The sequence below is a fragment of the Orcinus orca genome, chromosome 12 (assembly GCF_937001465.1).
Source record: "Orcinus orca chromosome 12, mOrcOrc1.1, whole genome shotgun sequence".
Lineage (NCBI taxonomy): Eukaryota > Metazoa > Chordata > Mammalia > Artiodactyla > Delphinidae > Orcinus > Orcinus orca.
The window spans coordinates 10,657,136-10,677,797 of NC_064570.1; the positions used below are offsets into that span (position 1 = coordinate 10,657,136).

The 20,662-nt window shown below is 43.8% G+C and overlaps 1 long non-coding RNA gene across 2 annotated transcripts in view; it reads left to right on the top strand.

Moving 5' to 3' along the window:
* Positions 1-20,662, top strand: part of LOC125960674 (uncharacterized) — a 299,417-nt gene that overhangs the window by 139,813 nt on the left and 138,942 nt on the right. The gene's annotated exons all lie outside the window — the stretch shown is intronic.

Sequence of the window (20,662 nt, forward strand, 5' to 3'; positions counted from 1 at the left end):
CTCCACAGCCTGATCTCTGATAGTTTAATAATGTGCACAGTACAGTCATGCATCGCATTGTCTGCTGTTCCCTTTGACCACTCTGTTGGAGAACCAGGTAATCATTTATAAATATATATGTACCACATGTCTAAAAAATGTTCATATATGGGGAGTGGTGCGAAATGCCATGGGCTACACTACATGCGGCCTGGATAAAATGTTTTCTTTATAGAACCATCTCTGATGCAACAGTCGTCTAATTAAGGCACCAAGGCCCATCCCACCAATAGCAGCAGAGGACACAACAACACTGAAGCATCTCTGTCTCCCCAAAGCCATGTTCTTTTGTGCTGGAGACTCTCCACAGGTGGAAAAACACAGAGAGAGATGGCGCAGCTTTTGGGCTCTTCCATTAGAGCAGAATGGTGGGGAGTATAAGAGTAGGGCAAGAAGGGGAGGATACGACTTATTTTCATTTCTAAATACCACAGAAAATCAGCCCCTCTCTTTATAGCAGTCACAATAAGCACGAACATTTCTCTTTCTGCCCAGATCGCACTTGAGTATTTCCTCCTTGATTTCTCAGATCAGTCTGTCGTCGTTGGTATAAGCCAAACAGATCCTTAGAGCACTTAATAAATACAGAAGAGACGTATAGGGGAGCCCTTATAAATATGTAATAGCCACCTCTGGATAACACGTAGACATGTTAACTCCCTGAAAGTGATGTTATTTTGAGGGTCTCCAGTTGTAACATCAGGAAAGGAGCCACACGGATGACGTGGAAAAGGAAGCAGGAGGATGCATTTAACATGGCTTTTTTGGACCACTCTTTCATCAACTATTGATTTGATTGCAAAAGCCTTTAGTAAGTGCAGGAATTCCGCTGGTAATAATTAAATTTTCAAGAGAAATGCTCTTAGGAGAAAGGAGGGGAGTAGGGGAGGGAGGGGCTGCATGTGGAGTGGGTTCCACGAATGTTAACGATTCTGTTAAGGGTTACATAAAATTAACAGAAATTAGATCTATGGTTATTGAAGAGCCTCCCTTATATTGAGAGGAGCCATTTAAGTGTAACGATTGGGGATTATGGTTCAGTGGAGCCTTTCAGCTGTTCATTTGCCTGCCTAACTGACCGCTGGGTGGGATGCGATAAATTCAGTATATTGTACAACGACTCCTATTTCCCTTTAGTCTGGATTCCTTCACCTAGTTTTCTTCATAATATCACAGTGAGGGTTAGTGTTGGGATTTATCCTTTCCTGAGTCAGGTTTACTGAAATTAACAGTTCTTGCAAAGTGTACAGTCATTAACTGTTTTCCCCCATTTATCTTGACTTGTCTAAAAGACACCCTCCCCCCATTTCCGTAGCAACTAATTGGAATGTAGTTTTGGCGTTTTCCTTCCTATCCAGGGCCCACAGTCGCTCCCAAAGGGTACCATGATCTGAACCTGCATTCTCTCCAGGTCGGGGTTGGGGAGCATTCTGACCGAGGACAGCAACGTTTAAGACAGTGGAGTACAGCTCCTGCAATTGACAGATTTTTTTCCCCTGCTGTAGACATATTTTGTATGCTAATGTTCTGAAGGCGAGACCTGACTTTTTACTGCTAACTCCAGCATTGGTTGCCAAGTATGTTAGCTCAGGTTTCATGGGAAAAGATGTTCTTTGTGAGTAATGGGGTGAGAAGTAAGAAGAAGAATGCAATCTGACTGCTTACGATGAAGACTTGACAGGAAAGAGTTAAATCCCAGTCTGTTGTCTGAGGTGGGCTTAGTGTTAGGAAACTGGGGCATATAGATTAATTCACGGGGGGGGGGGTGGTGGTGGGGGCGGGCAACTGTTTGATTTCTCTCCCTGCTGCTTGGCACATGAATGAAACTGTAGTTGCGTTTATAGCAGAAGATTGGATTATATTCTCTTTTGTAGGAATTAAAACCCCACAGAATAATTTACGTACAGCCAAGCAAAAGGAAGTTGAAACATATAAAGAGAAGTTGGTGGAGTTATCTCGAGGCAAATACACTTGGTTTCAGCGTCAAAATGGTGTTTGTGCTCTGTGCCATCCTTTGGGTGACATGTGTGCCTTGGGAAAGAAATGTGTACGGAATATTCTTGTAGCTTTTGCTTTGGGTTCTCTTTCCTATTTTTCTTTATGACATAACCCAGGAAAGCTTGTCTCCTACAGAGAATGGACAGGCTCATTCACCCTCAGGACTCACCACTACCAGACAGTCATAATGCTTTATTGGGATAGGAGTCCATATAAAAAAGTGCGCCACCCATTAGCCTGTGACTTAATGTGCACTTACTCAGGGTAAATAATTCAGATAGTTTGGGGAAAGCTAGGTTTTTACATAAATATTAAAGGGCTTTGACTGTTTGTTGTGCCACAATGCCCACCACATGTGAGATAGGAGATGGCCAATGTTAAACTGATAAATCGGGGCAAATGATGACTTTTATTCTAAGGGGCTGTGCAAAGAGGGATGGGAGGATGAAAGGAAGATAAATTGCAGGCTGCTGTGTTCGATGCCCCGCCCCCAATATGCGATGCTACAGTCGTCCCCCTTATGGGGGAGGGGTGTACATTTCAAGACCAAGTGGTTGACTGAAACCATGGAGAGTACCAAACCCTGTGTCTATCGGGTTTTTTCCCTATACATATATACTTAAGATCAAGTTTACTTTATAAATTAGGCATGATAAGAGAATATCCAAATTGCCAGCATCACCACTCTTCCGCTTTGGGGCCATTATTAAGTAAAATAAGAGCTACTTGAGCACAAGCAGTGAGATACCACGATAGTGGCTCTGATAACAGAGACGGCTGCTAAGTGACTGACGGGTGTGGATGTGCTGGACACAGGGAGGATTCATCTCCTGGGTGGGATGGCGCCAGATTTCATTACGCTACGCAGAACCATGCACAATGTAAAACGTATGAATTGTTCATTTATGGAATTTTCCATTTAATATGTTCACACCACGGTTGACTGTGGGTAAATGAAACCTCAGAAAGTGAAACCAAGGCTTAAGGGGGAACCAGTGTATCTTGAGTAGAAGCGCTTTTCCAGGTAGTTAGGTATGTGCAGCTCATTGTCAGAGACAAAGGAAACCTCTCTCAGGTCGGGGCGGAGGGCCTTGGTTCTAGATACACAGGCTGTAAACCAGGTTGCTTTGGAGCCTGAAGATGCTGGTGGAATGCAGAACCTGCTGCTGGGAGTGGGACAATTATTCAGCTTTAGCAATTGGTGTTATTGTTCTTATTTTAAAACCACCAATGAATTTTTTGGATATTACATTTTTTGAATTGCTTAGACACAAACAATAATTAGATAAACTTTGAGGAAGAACATTGTTTTGCAAAAGACTGGAATATGAATATATGTAGGTCAGTTCTGCTATAAGGCTTATGTTGAAACCAAGAATTTGTTCCAGTGCTAGTGACCTATTAGGGAACGATTTGAATGCAAAGTGAATTTTGTTTATGTAGGCTTGCATGTGATTTCATCAGTAAGAAACACTAGGTGAATGCAGAAAACTGCACCCAGCTGAACCAAGCCTTGTACACAAAAGGCACACGCCTCAAATAGCGGCCAGCTGTCTCCGTCCACCACGTGTGTGATGAGCCACAGCCATGCACAAGGTGAGCAGGGTCACAACTTCCCATCCTGTTCAGGTAACCTTCCTGCCACCACTTCACAGTAACTCACAAACAGCAACCTCATGGTGCACACAACCTTAGGATGGTAGAATGCTGTATTTATTGTAGTATATATACTTTCTAAACCATTTAACATATGTACTACTGTTTTACATAGGTTCTTATTTTTTAATTTTTAAAAATGTGTCACTGACTAAGTTTTTGAGTATTGTGTCCTTATCTCGTTTTCTCCATAAACCTTGTGGTTTTTACTGTGTGATTTTGCATAGTGTGGTGATATGGTGATATTTAGGAACACATACGTCACATTATAGCAGAACTGACTGTATTTGTCACAGTAATTCAGTAAAAACTCAATTTTTTCCCTCTCTCTCCTTTAAAAAATGCATTTTCTGGGTTCATTAGAGCCTCTTCTAGTTCTTAACTACCTTAATATAAAATAATATTCACCATCATACATATATTTAGCTTTGTAAAATCATAGATCTCTTCATATTGAATGATCCAAATACATGTTTGTTGAAATGATCTGAATTGGTTTATTCACTGTTTAAATAACAGAACCTGTAATTAAGGATGCTAAGATTCCTGTCTCAGATATCTATTCAAGCTCACTACTCTCATACCCATGAATTTTCCAGACCTTATTTGCAGAATTAAAATCTATGGAGACAGCAATATTTTCAGGGATCAGGTTTAATAATGATACATTGAAAGCAAGATTTTAATGAAAACAAAGTTAAAGGATCAGTTCACTTTATTTTTGTTTTGTAAATGGTATTAGTCACAGCTTAATCTAGGAGTGGGTTGATCAAAAACTCTTAGCGTGGTTCTTCCTATGTTAATTTCATTCTTACCTTGGAGTTCGTTGCATTGGAGGCCTGGTCATAGCTCCAGCACTGCAGATCAGATTGACAAGGGCAGTTTAAGGAATTACTTGCTGAACTACTGCATACATGGCTTACGAACAGATATCATTCTCTACTGGTTTTCAATTCTCTCATAATTCCCTTCTTTCAGAGGAAGAAAAAGAAACTGCGGTATGAAACTTCCCAATACTTTTTTCCCCAATATGGCAAATAGAAGTTTCCAATCCCTGTACAGGAAGAGAGAAGTATTTTTAAGTAGATACTTCTACTGGTCGTATTCTGCATTTTAACTTTGATGACTGCTTTCTTCCTCTGAGGTTGTGTCAAGTAGAGTTTAGTGCACTCCTGGAGCATATCAAAATGTTCCATTTGGTAGAAGAGTTTCTTAGGACAGATATCTTAAAAACTTTGTGTTCACTATCAGTGAAATTTAAAACATTCCAAAATATTTCTATGAGATTTTATATTGAAAAAATTAGATTAAAAAGTTTTAAGTATTTTTGAAAGTAAAAATTAAAAACAACTTTCGCTCTTGGGTACTTTAATTTCCTAGCATTTCCTGTCACGGCTTTTTGCTGATTCTTTTGTTTTTCTTTGCTATTTTAATATTTTTGTTTAGCTTCTATGCTGATTTCTTTTAAAAAATTTTTTTATTATTGCTCCTAACTATTTGCAAGAAATTCCTGTTGTGAAGAGGTCAGAATCATGGCTATTAGGAATTCTTCTTATTCCATAAGGTTGTGTGTGAGAGAAAATTCCTTACTCCTTACCTCTCTTCAGTTAGCAGAATTTGGTAACCATAGGCCTGTTCACAATCTGACTTTCTCCTTCACCGTATCCCTTTGACAGATTGCTTCCTGCAAATATGGCTTGTTTGCGTAATTCTTTGTTCAGACTCAGCTATTCTGCACCTGATAGAGTGACCCCGAGAGGAATATTACCCAATGGGAAGTCAACATGCAGTTAAAGAGGCATGGATTTGAGAGAGGCGTTCAAAAATATTTACAATACTCACATAACTTAGGACTAATTATACTTAAACTCTAAAGATGATCTCCAAATTAATTTAATTACTATTTCCTACCCCCCAATATTGAGACTTTATCAGTATAGTCACTACATAAAAAAGGGAGTGACAGTTCCAGAAACCCCTTTTGTCCCCTTGGTACCCACCCTATAGAAAAAGAGATGGGCATAGGCAATAAGAAGGCTGCAGATAAAGGGACATCAAGGGAGATTACAAAATCTGTAAACTAAACCCCAGTGTTTTCAAAAATGAACAGTGTTTTTTAGTCGGAAATTTGAAGAAAAAGATATGAGGACAGTTGAAATAACCAAAGAATCTGGGCATTAAAGGCTTGTAGACCATTTTCATTACTCTGGCTTTTCCTTAGTCTTACTGTAGTCTTGAGTAATCATCTCTCCTTGATCTTTATTTCTTAATGTATATACCTTGTTTTTTAGTGCCAAATATTTCCCCTCTAAAAACAGAATATATTACTAACACGTCCCCTTGGTTCATGTGATAAACATGTAACAAAGTAGTTTTAGAGATTTCAAAAATAGAGAAAAAATAAATATCCACAATAAAAATACTGTGTATGTATATATATATGTGTGTATGTGTATATATATATATATAGTTAGTAATGATCTCAAATGTTCGGAAAAGATGAACAATAAGCAGTGGATGTTCAGAAATCACAAATAAATTTCCTCAGCCGGGCTCACTAGCTTTGCTCTCAGTTTGCTGAGCTCTCTTCTCTCCCACAGACTGAGAGAGAGAAAGACCAGCAGATAAAGTCATTTTGCAATACAGAAGCATCACACCTTGTGCCAGATAATAGCCCTGTTTAAGTCTGCAGGTGGGATACTTTATTGACTGTAAATTCCTAGAACCTATGCACAAATATTGGCAGGCAGGTAACCAACTAACAGTCGGAAAAGGTAGGCAAATACATGAAGTAGAATCAGAGTCTGAAAAAAGACCCTCATTGTTACGGCCATGTAAGTGGAGGGTATTTTTCCTTATTCCTTTGCTTCCACCATATTCTTCAGTCATCTTTCTCTAGCTATTGCTTCTGGCCACACCTTTGGTCTACACCAGTGGTTTTCAATCCTGGCTGCATATAAGAATCAACCTGGAGGTTTTGAAAAATACTGACACTGGGTTGGCACCTCAGGAGATTCTGATTTATTTGGTCTGGAGTGGGGTCCAGGACTGGGTGAGTTTTAAAGTTCCCCCGGTGATGCTGATGTGTGGTCCGTTTTGAGCAGCATTCGTCCTGTCCATTTCTTAGCAGTGTAACAGTTCTTGGGTCTAGAGAAGTGACTCTTGACCTTGGCTGCAAATTAGAATCACCTGCACACCTTTTTAAAATGCCAATGTCCAGGGCACACCTCTGACCGATTAATTCAGAACCTCTAGAGTTGGAATCCAGGAATCATTTTTTTATTTTTTATTTTTTTTATTTTTAAAATTTTTTTACGGTATGCAGGCCTCTCACTGTTGCGGCCTCTCCCGTTGTGGAGCACAGGCTCCGGACACGCAGGCTCAGCGGCCATGGCTCACGGGCCCAGCCGCTCCCCGGCATGTGGGATCTTCCCGGACCGGGGCACGAACCCGTGTCCCCTGCATCGGCAGGCGGACTCTCAACCACTGCGCCACCAGGGAAGCCCCAGGAATCATTATTTTTTAAAATTCATTAGTGATTCAGTTGTGCAGCCAAGGTTAAGAACCACTGATGCAGAATGCTGTAGGGGCCATGCAGGAGAACAGTCCGGGTGTGAGCGATACCTGCCAGTGGAGAGATGTGCTCCAAGGGGATGATTGGCTCTGTCACAGAGGCAAAGAAGAACCCCTGGCACCCAAGAAAAAGATGAAGAATTGAATTTGGCTTCCAGAGTTTGTAGTTGAGGAAGCTGAGATTTTATGACTTTAGGAGGGCACCTGACTTCTATGGGGAGGACGAGGGAGGAGGGCAACGGGGGCATCAGGAGAGGGAATCCAGCAGGTGTGATTTCCCTGGAGTGGCTGCATCAGAGAGAGGGGAGGCTGGAGGGCTCTGAACCCGGAGGCTGTAACAGCAAGAATTCGTCTCTCCTGCACCCTTACTTCTTTACCTTTCCCATTCAATGCTGCACCTTTCTCCCCCTTCCAGAAGATCTCTGGCTACCCCAAGCTCTCATTGACCCTTGCTAGAGTCGACCCAAAAACCTGTCTCCAGACACCCAGGTACCTAAATCAAAGCAATGGCAAACCTGGTAAACTCATCTTCATTAAAGAGTAAATAACCATGACCCCTCAACAAAGGAGTTTCCAAACATCTGTGTATCGACATAGGAATTCCTTTCAAGCTGGTTTGACTTGCAGCTTCCTGGCTGCTATTCTCGTAGATCCGGACTCAGTCAATCTGCAAGGGCACCAGCATCTGCACCTTGCAGTGGGCATTCCAAGCAGTTCTGATGTCTGGTTCTCCAACCTCAAGCAGAGAAATTGTAGTAGTATCTGTGGGTCGTTGGCTTTTAGGGGAAAATGGCTGATAACCCAAATGAAGATCTGAGGTTGTTCCCTTACACCACATTCGACTTTTATCTTTAATATCTAGCTTTTTCTACAGGACTCAGGGTTTGAGCCCATATCTATTGTGTATTTCTATGACATTTGCAATTGTCCTAAGTTGTAAGCTGTGTAACATGTAAGTGTATAACAGGTTCTTGTCCCCATTCCCTTCTTTTTTATATTTTTATTTTTTTTAATTAAAAACGTTTTTTTTCTTTGGCTGCACCGCGTGACTTGCAGGATCTAAGTTCCATGACCAGAGACTGAACCCGGGCCACGGCAGTGAAAGCGCTGAATCCTAACCACTGGACCGCCAGGGAATTCCCCCCAATCCCTTCTTTTATAATGAAGACTCTCTTCAAAAGCGTGGTTGGACAAAATGTACAAAGACCTCACTAAAATTCTTACAAAGCACAAAGGGCAGAGCAATAATCTAATTTTCTCTAGTATGGTTCTCCCAGGCAGATGCCTGGCAGAATCGGCTCCTATAGCTGGCCCTGGACCTCTCCATCATAAGTGACATCACTGGCCCTATATATGTAGATCTCAAAGATGTTTAGGGTTGAGGACATGGCCTGGGCTTTTCTCTGATGCATGATCTTAGCCCCCTTCAGTTCATGCTAAAATCCTCCTCTATGGATGTCAAACGTATCTGAGGTTGGGTTTTCCTTAACATGATTGGGGTCCGAGGAAACTGAGTGAAACTTGAGACAATTTTTATGTCAGGTATATTCATATGAGGACAATAAACCAGAATCACCAGTTTTGGAGTGCCTACTGTTTGCCAGGGCTTGTAACGCAGGGATTTCAAGTTCATGTCTTGTCTTCTGAACAACTCGAGATTATAGGAATTTCTTCTAGGTTAAACTCATGAGAAAATGCAAGTGCAAAGAGGAAAGCAACCTGTTCAATGTCAGGTCGACAATAAGTGGTAAAGTCATGATTCGCATCCAGATCTACCTGAACACAAGCCTGTGTTCTCACTCTACTACCCCACTTCTCTGCAAACTGCCCCGAATGAATGGGGATAGTGGAAATTAAGGTATCCTCGTCCTGCTGCTGCCACCTGAGAGATGCAAGACATGGGCAAGTCCTTTCATCTCTGTCAAAGGGGCTCAGAGTCGGAAAGCCTCATCTTTCTTCCACCTGAGACTTCCTACTTTTTATTTCCTTTTATTTTGAACTCTATGTATGCATGCTTGCATTGGAAGAAAGGATTCTACAACTAAAATAAAGTCCAAAAACTACAGGACTAGATGATTCCTAAGATGGTCTCCAAGCTCCATTCCAGGAACATGATTTGAAAATTCTGTGTCTCAGAAATGGCTCTGGGGCTCCTGATAGAGAAATACAGATTCTCTCTGCCATGATTCTGGAAAGTGACCCTCCTTCTCATCTCTGACCTATTATTACCGTCATATAGATGGCCGAGGAAACTTCTTGGGGGCTTGTCATTGGCTGTGGTAACATTAGGTACCAAACTGTGATCTATCAGTACAGAAAAACAGAAGTGGAAGCCCCCATGTGGAGTGGATTCACAAGAAGCCCATCATATGTAAACAGGTGAAATTCCCTTTACTTGAGGTCATAGGCAGAGATGCACGAGATGGAATTCAGGAGTGTAATCCACTCACTTCATCAGTCCTGTGTTCCCTTTTAAGCTTTGTTACTTAAACTGCAGCTTGTAGATCAGCCACGTCAGCATCACCTAGGAGCTTGTTAGAAATGCGGAACCTGAGGTCCCCCCTAGACCCCTGGAATCAAAGTCTTCATATTATAAAGATTCCCATGAAATTTGCACACACATTAAGGTTTGAGATTTCTTGCTCTTGAGTAACGCTGGAGAAGACTGGAATGTAGAATCAGAGATCTGTGTTAGAGCAAGAGAGTGGTAGAAGATCTGTCCTAGATACCAGATTGTTCCACAAAACCAAATGAAAATACATTGTAAAGCTTAGCAATACGAAGGATTGAGTCTGCCTTCCAGTGCCATTCCCCTCCTTTCCTCCTCTGCCTCCACAGTCCTAATCCGTAGGCAGAGACTTGCTGGAATGCCCAGGTTGGTGGTTGCACCGTGGAACTCAGTGTTGGGATATAAGGGGGCAGCTCAGTGAGGAAGCAGAGACATTTGGGACTGGCTGGGGCAAGGAGACAAGGAATCATCCTGACTGTCAGTCACTTCTCAGTGTCTGAACAATAAATCCGGTAGAATCTGTCCTGAACCTGCGGAAGGGCTGGCTGCTTAGTTAGAAATAAATCATGTGGGCCTGTACTTCCATGAAGACGGAAGGTCTTTAGCAACTGCAGCTGAGCGGGACTGAGGCTGGCCAGGCTGACACTAGTTGATGGCAAACATTAGTCGAGAGCTCACATTGCTGATTTAGGAAGAATGTCACGCTAGTCACTATAACAGACACTCCCTCCTGTCAGGGTTTAACCTTATAGAGGTTTATTTCTTGTCTGTGTCCCAGTCTGCTGTGGGTCAAGTGGCTACCCCAGGCCTCACAGCAGGGACCCAGAGTGCTTCCTCTCTGTGGCTCTGCCATCTCCTGGCTCCAGGCCACCTTGACCTCATTCAGAACTGAAGACAGGATTGTGTGGGATGCTTTTATGAGCCAGGCCTGAATTGGCATCTATGGCTTCTATCTACACATTCCATCATCCAGAATTTGGAGCCTGGGGAAATGGCAGAGAGGAAACAGGTTTGGTGGCCATCCAGCAGAATCTGCCTTTTTCTGAACACGTAGAGGAAGAAAAATCCCTTGCTCTTCCCGTGTTTATTTTGGTGAAACCCATTTGCCTGAGATAAAATGTATTTTTATGCATGTGTACTATATAAGTGAGCATGGGGAATACAAATTCGACAATGTCCTAGAACTGAAGGGTAAAGACTGCACACTGGGAAATACATCTGAAGACCTTAAGGAGGAGTTAGGGACCCAATAAGAGTCCTATATGCCCTTGACATGCCCTTTAAGATCAAGAGGCAGCACACCAGGTGGGCATTTTTTAAGAAGATCGTGTGTGTGTAAATGGTGAGAGGAAGGAAGGAGGGACAGAAGGAAGGGACAGAGCAAGGGAGGAAAAATGTTCCAACAAGCTCCTTGGTACAACGTGCTTCCCAGGAAGAGTCCCTGTTGTTGAACGGGGCTGGCTCAGCCTTTGGCTCCTTTTTCTTTCTGGTTGTCAAGTGTGGCCCTGGTCCTGTGATTGCCGTCTGCCTGTCTGCTCTGTCCCTCCTTCAACCTTTTCTGATCAGGTCTGTTTGTTCTCATACAGAGCACCAGATATAATTTCTGCCCCCAGCTCTGTCCTGCTATTAGCTCCTTTTCTTCTACTCTTGGATTTCACCCTGAATTTCTCATTTTCACACCTTGACCAGTTTCAGGGCAGAAAGTAGAAAACCAGTCCTCACTGAGTACCCATCATGTGCCTGGCCCTGTGAAACTGGCATAGTCGTACAATCGGCCTTTGACATGGGTGCTAATAATCCCATTTAGAGGAAAATAGAAAAAAAACAAAAAAACAAAAAAACAGACCCTGATTCTGATAGAGGTTAAATCGTTTTTCTATGCCACCCTTCTAGTAAGTGCTGGAATTAAGCTTTGAGCCAGATGTCTGACTCCAGAGACTGGCCTTTCTGTCGCAGTTCAGATCAGCCTGCTGTGGACCCTCATTACCCCACCATGCCAGCCCCGGAATATCTGTCTCCATTAGTGTCACCTTTGAAGTTTGGTTCCGATAGCAAGCCTTCCCAGCTGATGACAAGACAGGCAGAGTCTGGACCTAGACCAGGGCAAACACTCTGATCCTGCTGGAGACTCAGAGAAGAGATGAAAAATCAGGCATGGGAGCTAGAAGGAAGAGGCCAGAGTCTTTATCTTTTGCTTCTCCTAATCTCCAAGTGATTTGTATGTGGGAAGCACTTAATAAATCGTTGTTCAGTGAATGAAAACCCAAATCCCTGAGATGATAGCTGTGGGGCTGACCAGAGGTGAATATGGGGATTTTCCTGTTTGGGGTTTTGTTAGTGACCGATCCTGGAGCAGTGGCTTTCAGGGACCCAGAAACTCCTGGCGAGATCAATGCTTTTGGGAAGCAGTGGCATGCGCTAAGCCCTTCTGTGTGCTGCCTGGGGTGGTGGGGCCAAGCAGAGGTATAAGCGTGGTGAGAGGAAGCATACGGGTTTGCAGAAAGACAGGTGGGTTTGAGTCTTGGCTTGACTACTTGCCTACAGCGTGACTTTGGGTAAGTCACAGAACAGGTCTGAGCCTCAGTTCCCTTACTTTAAAATTTTAATTAAGTAACAACTATATTGCAAAGGCTATTGTGTGGAGTGTGTGTGTCTGTGTGTGTGTGTGTGTGTGTGTGCGCTGGCAAAGAGCAAGCTCTCAATAAATTGTAGCTATTATCTTTATTCCAAGCAGATGTAGTCTCTGCCCTGTAGAAATGCGTGCTCTGAACCAGCTAATATTTGCTCTGATTCCTTATTGAAATGATAAATGGCAGTGATTGGGAAGGGTCAACTTTGTGTAATGTAGGAGCTGGTGTGATTTAAGGCTTTGCTACTCAAAATGTGATCCATGGAGCGGCGGCGTCAACATCACCTGAGAGCCTGTAAAACCTTCAGACTCTCAGGCCCCATATCCCAGACCTCTGAACCAGAATCTGCATTTTAACAAGAACTCCATGTAATTTAAATACATATTAAAGGCACTGGTGGGGTCTGCAGAGCTTAGACCCATATGTTCAAACTGCAAAGAGGATAATTCTTAATTCACCTAACTTTGACATTTTTCTAATGTTCTCTTTGGCGCAGAGATGTTTGCCATGTGCTATGCTGAGGAGCGTCTGATGGGTTCTTTTCCGTCACACGAAGGGGGTATCCACCCTCTGTGCAATGCTAATTCTGGGTGTGGTGGACATACAGGGAGAGAACCTCCCCGCTTGCACTGACTTTTGGACTCAATCTAACTGATTGCTTTTGGCGGCATGTGGCCGGGATGCATGGCCACTGATGCTGAGTCAGGGCATGCTAAGGAGGGGAGAAAGGCGTGGGTCTGCTGGTGGTGGCATCTGCAGTTGTGACCCGTGGCCTCCGTGGAGCACAGTGCAATGGTTGCCAAGGTAACTGCTGTGCATGGTCAGGGGTGACTAGCTGAGCTGCAGGAGCTGGACCAATGGCCCCTCTGCAGTGTCCTCCTGTCGCTGACACAGCAGTGTAAGTGTTCTTTGGCCCCACCCGCATGGGAATTTGACAGAGAGGCAGAGTGAGCCTTCTTGTATGTCCTTCACTCTGGGGAAAACCAAGAGATCTAAAAAACTGAAATGAAAAGAAATTAATATGAAATTGAAAGTATTCTGTGCTAAGCACGATGAACACAGTGCACATAAAGTAGGAAGCAAAGGCACAAAGGGATGGACTCACCTCCGGGACTCCTGCTTTAGAGCTAATCAAGGTGAAAGTTCCATGGAAGCTATGAGGTCGCCTCCTCTAACCCCTCATTTTCCAGATGGCAATTCTGAAGCCCAGAAAGGGTCAGTGATTTGCTCAACATCACATAGCAATGGGTAGATAAAATAAACACCGTTTATGATCTTTAGAAGCTTATGGTTTAACAACGCTTAAGAGAAGGGCTGACTCTAGAGCGTGGGAAGTGGCTTTGGGTCGAGTTATCTTCCTGCTCAGAGTCTTTATATATAAAATGGAAATAATCAAAATGATAACATCTAGCTCATGGGGTGTGGAGATCATGTATGTAAAGTGTCTGACATAGTTGGTGTTCAATAAATGTTAGTTTTCATTCCTGCTCTAACCTTGAGGTGGAAGGGGCTTCCCCTTTATGTACCTGACCTAATTACTATGGAAAATTTGTAATATTGAGTGGAGTGCATATTAAATGCATGCCATTAGTGTGTGATTTCAGACAATGATGCAGTGAGAGGCAAACAGTAAACGGGTTATAACCTTTAAACCTCCAGCAGCCTGTGGTTCCTATGTGACAATAGCTAGTTGTTGAAATCACAATGATAAAGCAGTATAAAAATGTACCAACAGCTTTCAGAGGTGTGAAGAGAGTGTACTGAATTTGAGTCAGAGGGAATTATCCTACCATTATGTAAAAGGACTAGCAGAGTCTCATTTAGAATATCATTTTCAATTCTTATCAGTTTGGTGTAAAAAGGATATTGTAGTGAAGGAGAACGTAAAGCAAAAGCAATGGAAATGATTCAGGGACTAGGGGAACTTGGTCATGTGGAAAAGCCAAAGGATCTAGGCTTGTGTTGAATAAAAAAAAGAGAACCTAAGGTGTTGTCAGAGAGGTGTAGGCAACCCTTTTGAGAACATGAAGAATCACTACTGCACAGATACTGCATTTGTGCTCATGTGAGAAGGGACCATGCAGGGGGCAGAAGTTAAGTTTTGTGCAACATCGAAGCAAATTCCCAATGATTCTAAGGTTATGTACATGGCGTATTAGTTTCCTAGGGCTGCGATAACAAAGTACCACAAACTGGGGGACTGAAAAACAACAGACATTTATTCTCTCACGGTTCTGGAGGCTAGAAGTCCAAAGTCAAGGTGTTGGCAGGGCCAGGGTCTCTCTGAAGGATCTAAGGTAAAATCCTCCCTTGCCTCTTCCAGGTTTCTGGTGGTTGCTGGCAATTTTAGGTGCTCCTGGGCTGGCATATGCATCCTCCAGTCTCTCCCTCCATCTTCACATGACCTTCTTCCGTGTGTGTGTCTCTGTGTCTCCTGTTCCAACAAGGACACTGCTCATATTGGAGTAGGGGGGCCGATCCTACTCCAGTATGACCTCTTCTTAACTAATTACATCTGCAGTGACCCTATTTCCAAATAAGATCTCATTCAGAGGTTCCAGGACTTGAACATATTTTTTTTTGGGGGGGGGATACAATTCAACCTATAATACATAGAGACAATTCATTGAGTTGTCCATTGAAAATTATGCTCTGCTACCATGAAGGTGACCATGGAGATTTCTGAACACAGGGTTTTTTTGTTTTTACTTGAAAAACTTTTTATATTTTAAAAATTGTGGTAAAAAAACATAGAACAGAAATTTTACCATCTTAACCATTTTTAAGTGTACAGTACAGTGGCGTTACTACATGTAAGACCACAGGGTGTCTGGGGGCCGTGTGGTGAGCCAACGGGAAAAGACTGTGAAATGTACCGGAGTCCAACACAGAAAACATGGGCAAAACACCAGCTAACTCTACTGCACCAGGCAACACGGCTTCACTTTTGGGTGAAAGCTGGAGCTTGGGCAAGAAAACACACTCGTCTGGAAATTAAAAGGGAAGAGTTGGCAAAAACAACAGTTGAAATACATTGAATGGAGAGTAGAGGTGGGGCTGTTTGGCTGTGGTCCCAACGTACAGTAGAATGGATGCTGAGGGCAACAGAGCTGCAGAAGCTTTCCCCCCCTGGGTTGGGGCGTCTCCCACGCCAAGGGGACACGTGGCGGTGTGCCACCAAGGAAGGCAGCGAGAGGGAATTCAGGACTTCCTGCTGTGGTTGGGGGGAGGATGGGGAGGGACGGGGGGCAGGGATTCCCCCTGCAGAGAAAGGACTCGCTCCTCCTCTTGGCTGGCAGTGGGGGGCAGGGGCGAGGGCCAGAGAGGGAGACCAAGACTAGGACTGCACTTTCCATCTGCTTGTTCCCACTCTGCTCTCCTTTCCACTAAATAAGAAAACCTGCTCATCCTTTTCCAGAGAGAGGGGGAGGGAACCAGGACTCTGAGCGCCCACCCCGCTTTCCTTTCATTTATTGTCGTAACTGGGTTTCAGGAGACAAGCATCATTGTTTCGTGAACCGGTTTGAAGGCTGTCCTGAGGGGAGGCAGGCACGGTGCTCTGTGTTGGGAGGCAAGGGTGACAAGCGGCTCTTCAGAGGGGTGCTACGGACAGAGGGTGAGGGTCTGATCAGGAGGGGGTCCGGTGCTGGGAGCTCCAAGGGGCGTACGTCTGTCTGGAGAATGAGGCGTTACCTGAGCTGGGTCCCGAGGCGTGAGTAGCCAGGTGAAGCAGGAGGGGAGCTGGACGTCCTGGTGTGAAGGGGCAGCGAGGCTGCCTGATGGGCGAGGCATAGGGTGTGGGTCCGAGTGGTCAGCAGGCAGTCCTGAGGCTGGGCTGCATCTAGAGGATGAAGTTCCACCTCTGTCTAGCAAGAGGACGATTGTGTGAGGTATCAGAGGATGACTTTGCTTAAGGGTAAAAAACAAAAGAAAGGCCTGTTCTAGTGTATTATCTAATGGTAGGTAAACTCTTAACAGGGTGTTACAGGCTGAATGTTTGTGTCCCCTCGAAATTCGTGTGTTGAAGCCCTAACCTCCAATGTGATGGTATTTGGAGGTGGGCCTTTGGGGATAATTAGGTTTGGATGAGGTCATGATGGGATCAGTGTTCTCGAAGAAGAAGAAGAGAGATACCAGTGCCCTCTCCATCTCTCTCTGACACGAGGACACAGCGAGACGGCAGCTGTCTGCAAGCCCCAGGAGGAGGGCTCTCACCAGGAACCGAATCTGCCTGCACCTTGACCTTGGACCTCTCAGCCTCCAGAACCGTGAGAAGTAAATGTCTGTTGTTTAGCCACCTGGTCTATGGTATTTTGTTACAGTACCCAGAGTGGTTTGTGAATTGGGTCTAATATAGAGCTCGATTGTAACTGAGAGTGCGCAGAGCTGTCTGAATGGGCAGAAAGAAGAAGCCCCTTGACGTCCCTGGGCTGAAATCCTATGGCTTTGAACCTCTCTGAACAGTTCCCAGCCCCATTTCCCCTGCCCTTTACTGCGTGTTTCTGCATCTCTGCTCCCTCTGTTCTGTGGGTCCAGAGTCAGACCTGCTCTTCCCGGTCAGTCAGGAGCACTCACTCCTCCCCCCACCACTTCCACAGTGCCCCGGAGGCCAGGTCGAATCTTTAATGCTAATGGCGTGGAGCCCTTCCATAGAACGTGACGAGTTGGGGTGGACCGCTGGGTTCCTCTCTCTCTCCTCCTCTCTCTGCCTCTCTCCCTTTTCATCAGTTCTGTGGCCTCGCTTGTCTGAACTCCTCAGTGACCTGCCAGTGACACCTCCCTCCCCACGCACCTCATCTCAAAGCTCACGCACAAGGTGCTGGCACTGTCTTTTCAAACCCTAACCGGAGAACGGGTGCCAGGATTATAAATGAGTCTTTCCTACAGCGTGGATGAGCGCTAACCTCACTTCCAGAGGCAGCCTAAAGCCAAAATCACTCTTGGCTGCCTGGAGCCATGATTTCCCGGTGTGTTGTTGACAGTGAACACATCAATGCCCAGCACTTGCTGACATCTGGAGATGTAAATGTGCTGGGAGAGGCCGACCGGGAGGTGGCCGACTGGGGAGCTGAGAGCAGGGCGGATAATAGTGCAGGATCGTGAATTATTTTTACGTGGATAATTAATACTGGAGAAACAATATAGCGACACAGAGCCTCCCACGAGAGAACACTGTCAGTCTCCTTATTCATTTATTCTTTTCTAACCAAATTGATGGGCCGGACGACTGCCTTTCTAGATCCACACGGATGATGAAACTGCAGACAAGTTTCATGTAAATAATGGGCAAATCTTCCAATTAGTCAAAGCCTAATCCTCATGCCTTAAAAATGACAAACTGCTCTTACCACGGCTTCTGTTTGTTGAAAAGATGAAAAAGGGGGGGGAAACCCAAATGAAAACATTGACTGAAAAAAATTTAGATGCACAAATTCTATTGCACATTAATCTAGGGGGAGCTTTACAAAGTCAATAATTGTCATAAAGATTCATTGGTCAACATTTAAGGCCTAATTAAAAAATATATATTTTTGATGGTTTTATTCCTAGAGCCTATGTGTTTTCTAAGTATCAGAATATTTTAACTTCTCTGTAACACCAGTTTTCAATAAAGGAACAGGTGTAACTGATATAAATAAGTAGCATTTAAAAATAAGTATGTTAAAGTGAATTAATTTATTATCTATATGTTTAAATGTTTCTGCTGCTGACGAAGATTAAATGAATCCTCTACTGGATAACTGTTTGAGTTCTGGTTTAGAAATCATTCCTAAATATGTAAGAACAAATCATACTCATTACTCCTTCATCTACCCAGCAAGCATCTGTGAAACACCTAGTACGGAGCAGGCCCTCTGTAAGGAACTTAGCAAGAAAAACTGCCTATCTTCTAACACAATGATATGTAAATAAGCAATTGTCATACCATTAAGCTGGCCAATTCCCTGATTTGCAGCGCTTTGCAAATTGCAATGGGAATAGGGCTCATCTGAGATCTTGTTAAAATGCGGATTCCAAGGTAGTCAGTCTGGATTAGGACCCAAGATTCTACATTCCTAACATGATCCCAAGAGGTGCTGGGGACCACTCTTGGAGGACGAGGTCCCCAAAGACCCAGAGGGGGCTGTGGGGGAAGGGAGAGGAGGGCACTTCAGCATGTGTGGGAGGGGCTCAGGAGATGGCTTCCTGGAAGAGCAGACAGGTGAACTGAGAGGCTTAAGGAGGCAGTGGGGGAGGCCTGGTTGGGGAGCCCTTGGGAAGGGGGTGCGTCCTCACATCCCAGCCTCCGTCTCAGAGGCCACAGAAGCCCTGTGTTTGGAAAACCGCAGTTAGCTTGATGTGGCTGGAATGCGATACCTGAGCTACCGGTTGCATCTGCCAAGGAACTCGTGTCTCAAGATATATACATTTCATCAGTGTAAATTTGCACTGGATGGGTTGGTTTTCAAAGTGTGACCCTTGGGGGGACCCAAGACCATTTAAGGGGGAGATCAAAACTATTTTCATGATAACATTAGATGTCACTTGCTTTTTTCAGTTATGACATTTGCAGTAATGGTGCCAGAGCAATGATGGGACAAAATGTTGGCGCATAAGCATGAATCAAGGCAGTGGCCCCAAACTGTGCTAGTATTCATTGCATTCCTCACCACCAAACACTCATGGCGAAAAATTAAAAACAAAAACAGAAGACCAGAGGAATCCCAATTTCGTGTAAGAATGTCTTAATACAGCATTAAACATTATTAATTTTATTAAAGCTTGGCCCTTGAGTCCACATCGCTTTAACATTACGTGTGACAAAGCAGGAAGCACGTATCAAACACTTCTGTTACATAGTGAGGTACAGTGGTTGTCTGGAGGAAAAGCAGTTGTGTGATTGAGCTGTGAGCTGAACTAGCTACTTTTTTCGGGCAACACTGTTTCTTACTTGAAAATGTCTACAGGCAAACTGGTTATTCAAACTTGGATATTTGGCAGACGTTTTCTTTTAAAAATGAATGAAGGGGGCTTCCCTGGTGGCGCAGTGGTTGAGAGTCCGCCTGCCGATGCAGGGGACATGGGTTCGTGCCCCAGTCCGGGAAGATCCCACATGCCGCGGAGCGGCTGGGCCCGTGAGCCATGGCTGCTGAGCCTGCGCATCCGGAGGAGCCTGTGCTCTGCAACGGGAGAGGCCACAACAGTGAGAGGCCCGCATACCACAAAAAAAAAAAAAAAAAAAAAATGAATGAAGGGAGCCTGTCACTTCTAGGAAAACAACTGACAGTATTTGTTGCCAATGATAAAATCTGAGCTTTCAAGTGAAAATTAGGATTTTGGGAAACTCATATCTGCCACTATGAGTCTGACAGCTTCCCGGTGCTTACAGATGCTTTTGGTGAAGTTCATGGTGATAGTAATGAAATTTTTAAAAATATGTACTGATTTATTTATTGAAGTAAGTTTGCTGTACAATATTATATAAGTTACAGATGTACAATATAGCGAGTCACAATTTTTAAAAGTTATACTCCATTTATAGTTATTATAAAATATTGGCGATATACCCTGTGTTGTACAACATATCCTTGAGCTTCTTTTATATCCAATAGTTTGTACCTCTTACTCTCCTGTCCTTATATTGCCCCTCTCCCCTTCCCCCTCCCCACTGGTAATCACTAGTTTGTTCTCTATATCTGTGAGTCTGCTTCTTTTTTGTTATATTCAATAGTTTGTTGTATTTTTTAGATTCCACATATAAGTGATATCATACAGGATTTATCTTTCTCTGTCTGACTTATTTCATATAGCACAGTGCCCTCCAACTCCATCCATGTTGCTGCAAATGGCAAAATTTCATTCTCTTTTACGGCTGAGTAGTATTTCATTGTACATATATACCACGTCTTCTCTATTCATTCATCTGTGCATGGACACTTAGGTTGCTTCCATATCTTGGCAATTGTAAATAATGCTGCTATGAATATTGGGGGTGCAGGTATCTTTTTGAATTAGTGTTTTTGTTTTTTTCAGACATATACCCAGGAGTGGAATTGCTGGGTCACAGGGTAGTTCTATTTTTAGTTTTTTTGCAAAACCTGCATACTGTTCTCCACAGTGACTGCACCAGTTTACATTCCCACCAACAGTGCATGAAGGTTCCCTTTTCTCCACATCCTTGCCAGCATTTGTTATTTGTATTCTTTTTGAGGACAGCCATTCTGACACGTGTGAGGTGATACCTCGTTGTGGGTTTGACTTGCATTTCCCTGATGAT